This window comes from Mastomys coucha, unplaced genomic scaffold (assembly GCF_008632895.1).
Source record: "Mastomys coucha isolate ucsf_1 unplaced genomic scaffold, UCSF_Mcou_1 pScaffold15, whole genome shotgun sequence".
Taxonomy (NCBI): domain Eukaryota; kingdom Metazoa; phylum Chordata; class Mammalia; order Rodentia; family Muridae; genus Mastomys; species Mastomys coucha.
The window spans coordinates 38,316,933-38,324,252 of record NW_022196897.1 but is presented as its reverse complement, the minus strand read 5'-3'; positions in this window follow the sequence as shown (position 1 = coordinate 38,324,252).

Below are 7,320 nucleotides of genomic sequence, written 5' to 3'. Positions count from 1 at the left end.
TCAGAAATCCACCTGCCTCTGCCTCCCAAGTGCTGGGATTAAAGGCATGTGCCACCACTTCCCTGCTATTTTCCTGTTTTTTAAATTCCCTGTTCATATTGTTAGCCATCTATTTGGTTGGTGATGTTTATATTTTCCTTACATATATGATAGGAAAATTTCATGTGTTAATACCATTAACCCTTTATTGAGTTACAACTGATATGTACTAAACTAAATATATTAAATTTTTGAATATTCATTTGGTGTGTGTGTGTGTGTGTGTGTGTGTGTGTGTGTGTGTAGGGCCAGGTGCCACAGCTGATGTATAAGGATCAGAGGACTTCTGCCTTGTGATTCCAAAGATCAAATTCAGCCCCTCAAGTGATGCCATGCATGCGTGTTATCTGCTGAGCCATCTTTCTGGCCCAATTAAACATGAAGCATGCACCTTTAAATCATAAATGCATCTCCTAGATCAAGATAAAGTACACAGACATCACCCTGAACGCTTTGCTCCTGGCAGTCTTCCTACCCCTGCTTTTCTTTGTTCTCTGTAATGTACCAGAACAACCCCTTGTTTACTGTTGGTCCCCATAGCTGGGTTGTCACCTGTCCCCTTCCTATGGCTTCACATAGACTCTACACTTTCATCTACTTTATTTTATTCTTTATGATTTTAACATTTATCCATGTTTATCCAATACCTTGCTGAGTTGTATTTATCACAATATAAGCAGGTGTGCTTATTCCACCACTCATGGAAATTTAGGTGCTTTCTCTGTGTTGCTCTGGCTGTCTTTGGACTCTGTAGTGCAGGCTGGCATAGAACTCAGAGATCTGCCTGCCTCTGCCTTCCTTGTGTTGGGATTAAAGGTGTATACCTCCACCACCTAGGTTTACAAATTTTGATATATAAAAATTTTGATGGAGATCATTTGTTTCTCTCCTAGATAAGTAGGTGTTGGGGTGAATACCTACCAAACAGTTTGCTGGAGCGGGTGTACCATTGCACCTCCCCAGCTTCAGGCTTTTCAGAGGCCAGGCTGGTTTTTGTTGTTGTTGTTTTTGTTTGTTTGTTTGTTTGTTTTTGTTTTTTTTTTTGTTGTTGTTGTTGTTGTTGTTTTGAGACAGGGTTTCTTTGTGTAGCCCTGGCTGTCCTGGAAGTCACTCTGTAGACCAGGCTGGCCTGGAACTCAGAAATCTACCTGCCTCTGCCTCCCAAGTGCTGGGATTAAAGGCATGCGCCACCACTGTCCAGCCCAGGCTGTTTTACTATTCTGTCCACACCTTGGTATACAGCCATTTTTTTTTAAAATTAAATAAATAAAAACATTTAAACTTTATTCAGTCCTATATATGTTATATGAGCTCATTCCCTACACTCATGTGGTAGCTCACAGTCATCCATAATACCAGTTCCAGGGGATTCACCTCTTTTAACCTCTTTGGGTACTAGGTATGCACGTGATGCATATACATGCAAGCAGGCAAAACATTCATATATTTATGGTTATATATATAATACAAATCTATAACCATAAGAATAAAAATAAGGCTCTCAAGCCCTTGTTCTCTTGTCTCTTGCCCTCTCTCCCCACATCCCTTTTCCCCTCTCTCCACGTAGCCATGGCCCGTCTCTACTTCTCTACTCTTCTCTCTCTCTCTGCCTTCCTACAATAAATGCCAAAAAATATGAAAAAAAAAGAATAAAAATAAGGAAAAGATGTAGGGATTTTCTACTTTTATTCTAAACTGTGTTGAAGATTCCAGTCAGAGCAGTAAGCCAGGAAGAATTAAATGGCATCAATCTAGTTGGGAATACATAAATAAAACTGTTTTATTCGCTGTGCTTGCCACTGTAGAGCATAGAAAACAGAGTTCATGAGGTAGCTTGTCAATAACACCAAATAAACAACATGTACACATAAATCAGTTATGATTCTACACACTAAAGGCAAGTAATAGACTAAAATGTAAAACAAGTCACCTAAGACTATAAAAAAACTGGAATACAAGCCAGGCAGTGGTGGCACACACCTTTAATCCCAGCACTTGGGAAGCAGAGGCAGGCGAATCTCTGAGTTCAAGGCCAGCCTGGTCTACAGAATGAGTTCCAGGACAGCCAGGCTATACAGAGAAACCCTGTCTCGAACCAAAACACCAACCAACCAACTAACCAAAAAACAACAACAAAAACTGGAATACAAGGAATAAATGAAATAGAAGATTTATACACTATTACAGATAGGTATCACTGAGAAAGATTACAGGAAGATAGTAACAAGTTGAAGGACGCATCTTGTTCAATACACAGAGTATTCAATATTTTAAGAACAATTATTTTGAAAGTGATTTAGGTTTAACTTAATTCCAATCACATTTGCATTGGACATTTCACATGGGTTTGTAAGCTAATTCTAAGATCCACATGGAAAGGCTGAATCCAAGAACAGGTGAAGCACTTTTGCCAGGGAGACTGGGGCTGCAGAGCTTCTACTGTGTGATTCCAAGACTCCCGGGCGTATTAAAATCATGACATTAGTGTGACGTAATAGACAAAGGTCAATGGAACAAAGAATACCCCATACATATGTACATGAGCAATGTTTGAGAAAAATGGAGGGGAGTCCAATGAAGGAACGAAAGTTGATGACCCTGGAACAATTTTACACTTAAAATTTAAAAGCAGCTTCAACTTAGGAACTCTACAATATACAATAGTTAATTCAAAGTGTATTGTAAACTTAAAAGTAAAATTAAAAATTATAAAACATAAGGAAGAAAATGGGAGAAAAATTTTTGCCAATTTTGGCTAGGTAAAGAGGGTTTTTTTTGTTGTTGTTGGTTTGGTTTTGTTTTGTTTTGTTTTGTTTTGTTTTGAGACAGGGTTTCTCTGTGTAGCCCAGGCTGTCCTGGAACTCACTCTGTAGACCAGGCTGGCCTGGAACTCAGAAATCTGCCTGCCTCTGCCTCCCAAGTGGGATTAAAAGCATGCGCCACCACCGCCTGGCAAGAGATTTTAAAAATGATGCTGACCAAATTCAAAGCTTAGGGGCTTCAGAAGATATAGAAAGACAACCACAACTAAAGGAAGCTGTCGGGAAGCCAATGATGGGGAAGATTCAACTAATATACCTAACAACTTTTACACCTGAGTTATGTATGAGGAAACCCGGAAATTTTGATCACGATGACAAGGTGAATAAAGGATCAGTGTATCAACAAGTGCCAGGGAAAACTAAATAAACCCTCGCAAAAGAATAAAAGATCCCTGTCTTACATGATGTGGAAATGTTCCAACTCAAAATGGAACAAAAATCTAAACCTAAGACCTGGAACCATAAAACTTAAGGAGGAAAACACAAGAAAAGTCTCTTCTGGATGGGCCTTGACAGTGAGATTTGGTTATAATCCCTAAAGCATGGGCCACAAAACAAAAACAGAGGGGGAAGACATCCTAATTCGAAGCAGATCAGTGGAGTAAGAGCTTCTGCTACAGAAAGACTCATTTCACTACTATTGGTGTATTTATGGTTTTTCCTTGAAGAAAGGGCTGTGTCTTTCTTTTGCAAAGTAGGAGGTAGCTGGATGATTGCAAATGAGGTGGGTGGGAAAGGAAAAAACCACAAGCAAGTTCTCAGACAGCTCACTTCTTTAGGAAAAGGTCTCAGAGACTGAGGGTCTGGGAACTGATCTCCAGTGTGCTACCAAGCTTCTCTGAACACTTTGTGCGTGTGTGTGTCCACCTGGACACTGAACCCAGTTATTCATTGTGGTCATTTAGAATTCTCAGACGTGGTTGTGAACCAGCACCACTGGGATCTGTTGAGAATCTGTAAGAAACACAAGTGCTTAGGCCCCAGCATAAACAGAAGGTGATCTCCTCACTAGAATCAGATAAGGAAACTTCATTGTAACCAGGAAAGCCCTAGATTCCTCAGGCCCTCAGATAAACAGATTGTAGAAAAGGGCACAATGAATTGAGCCTTCCAAGAATGCTCATACAGGGAGCATGTCTTCCGACCCTCTGTTACATAAGTACCTGTGGCTCAAATGCCTCAGAATGCTGGATTATTTGGGATAAAGCTGACAAAGAGACAAGGCAACTAAAGCTAATCCTGGTCACAAAGGTCATTTTCTGATAATAAGCGTAGGGTCTACTCAAGGCTGTAAGGCCTCAAGGGCGGGGACTAAGGCTCATTTACACAGTAAGGGCACAAAAGGTGTGTTGAACTGAAATGAAACCTTGCCGTTCAGATTTTAAAGGAGTTAGATCTTTGTTATTTAAAATTAAAAAAACAAATCTGTGTGTCCTTTTATTCTCCACAACTGTGGAAGGGGACCCAAGGCAGCAGCAGCGAGCTAGCAAGCTGAGTTAGTGTTGTACGAACAGGGAGGAATTACCACAGAGTGACTTGCCAACACTGAGGTTGTCAGTTTTGGAAAAGAGCTTTAGATTTTATTCCAGTGTTTCTTAGTGAATTAATCTATACTTACCAGCTACATTGGCTAAATTCAGCTTTGTGTAGCATTCATGCTATAAAATGTGGGCTGCTTTATTGTTTTTAAATATAAAGTTATAATAACATTCTTGACATGTGCCATATAGGCATGTGCTCCTCTACTGGCCCCTGAGGACATCAGACTTCATCCTGGCCCATCATGATCCACCTGCTGTCTGCAAAGTCTGGCCTCTGTGTAAATTCCTGTGAGATCACATCAGATTGGTTGAGCTGGGCTGAGATCAGCCTCTGACTGGAGACTTTACAGGCTTAAACAGTTTTTTTTTTTTAGTAAGCCTTTAAGTGAGTTTTTATGAAACAAAACAAAATAAAACAAAATAAAAACCACCAAACAAACCCTAAACACCTCTGTTTTACTAGTGGGGTACACCAGGGATCTTGCCAGGTTTCTGATGTTAGCATTAGAGAATGCACACTGTCTTAGGTACAGAGAAGGTCATTTCATGTCACCACACATTCCTAAAATCCCTACTTAACTACAACATTATGAAGCCTGCCAAAGTTACTTCTCTGGGGAATATAAAGCCAAAAAATTTATAGTATGTGTGATTTATCTATTACTGCTATTATTGTCCATATTCTTGCTTATTCTATTAGACTTAGCTGATAAATCTTTTGGTTTTTTCCTGCCTCAAGGGCTCTTCGAGCTCTCAGAGGATGAGTGTCTGAGAGCTTCAGCTTTGAATAAGCAAGGGAAAGGAAAGGAATTCCAATGAGATGCATTTCCCTCCCTCATTTCATTATGAAGCAAAGGAAAAATTTGCATTTTATTATTGAACGACTCTAATGCAGGTAGTGGAAATATTAAGCTATGGAGGCCTTTTCTAAAGGCTATATTTTCTTATGCCGAATACCGTCCCTCTCTCATGTGGTCTCCCTTGACAGGCCATGTATCATGGAGACAGTACTCCCTTAACAAGAGCCTTTTCCACTGACATATCCTTTAGCTTCTTCTTGATCATGAAAAAAAAAGAATATTTGGTTATTGAAGAATCTTATCTTTCACCTGAACCAATCACATGTTATTTTTCTTTATGATTTACCATAGAAATACAAGGGGCAAACCTCTCTTTCCATTGAGAGAGGGTGAGGCTCTTGGGTTCTTTGGAAATGCTTACGTCTCGGGTCTAATGAGTCCTTTGAAGGACCAAGTCCCTGCATATTTGCCATTGTGTTCTCATCTATGTCATTTTCTACAGTAATTTACTTGTCAGAAAGATCACAGGAAACTAGCAATTTACTTTGTGCACAAAGCATTGTGTGGCTGGGACTGCCTTTCCTCATAGGGTTGTAATCTTTCATTCATCTAAATGGAATGATGGATGAGCAGGTATCGCCACTTGGCACGCCATGGCTGCTGTGCATTCACGCCTCTCCTGTAACCACAGTGCTGCTCCCTTGCCTAAGATACCTTGTGAAGACAGAAGGACCCAAGAAAGGGCTTGAGAAAATGAGAAAATGTTGACAACCACTGGAAATCAGTCCCTTTGCCGGAAAGATTCATGCTTTCTCATCTCAATGAATAAGAAAGTGTCATATAAAAGCTATTGTTTTATTTACATAAAAGCAAATGGGGGGTGGAAAAGAAAGGAAAAGTGACACATTCAACATTTCAAAGTTGTTCATGTGGAAGAAAAAAAAAAAACAACCAAACAAAAAAACCAAAAAACCATTGCCTATTGTCAATCCTTCTCTCTGCTCCAAAGGGCATCAGTTTATTGCTATAGATTTAGATCATAAAAATGACTCTCCTAACTCCTTCATTGAGGACCCTGTACTCAGTTCAATGGATGGCTGTGAGCCTCTACATTTGTATTAGTCAGGTACTGTCAGAGCCTCTCAGGAGATAGCTATATTTTAGGCTGGCTTGCCCTTCCTTCAGTCTCTGTTCCATAGTTAATCTCTGCAACTCCTTCCAAGGGTATTTGGTTCCCCCCTTTAAGAAGGAGTGAAATGTCCACCTTTTGGTCTTCCTTCTTCTTGAGTTCCTTGTGATTTGTGGGTTGTTCTTCCTGTATTCCAACCTTCTGGGCTAATAACCACTTATCAGAGAGTGCATACCGTGTTTGTTCTTTTGTGATTGGGTTACCTCACTTCACCAACCAAGGACTGCTCATGGAGGGGTCTGATTGTTCTGGCAGCATGTATATAGTAGAGAATTGCAAATTTGATCATCAATAGGAGGAGAGGACCTCGGCCCTGTGAAGGTTATGTGCCCCAGTGTAGGAGAATGCCAGGGCCAATAAGTGGGAGAGGGTGGGGTGGCACACATGGGGAGGGGGAGGCAACAGGGGTTTGTTTTTGTCGTTTTTGTTTGTTTCTTTGTTTTTTGGAGGGGAAACTGGGAAAGGAGAAATTTACATGTAAATAAAGAAAATATCTAATAAAAAAAAGATACAAAATTAAAAAAAAAATGACTCTCTTATCCACACTGTGTATTTTAACTCAACACTCTGCGAATGGCTATAATCAGAATTAGCAAGACTATAATTTTCCCAGGCTTCACTCTCATTCACCTATCTCATGGAAAGGACAAGAGATTTCTAAGTAGCCTCCACTCAGATTTTCAAGCTTGCCAACCTCTTTCATTATCAGATGTAGTTTTGGAGACTCTTCTTTGATTTTTGTCGATGTGATTTGCATTTCTTAGGGGGCTCTGTGGTCAAGGATTTGACAAAGTGAATGAAAAGTCAAAGAAGTCTCAGGTGCTCAAGCACTAGGTCCCCAGAGTCACCATTTTCAGGGGCAGGAGGAAGTATCAGTCATCTTTAATCTGGCAGAGAGAAACTACTACAGAGATCATACTTAATGTTGA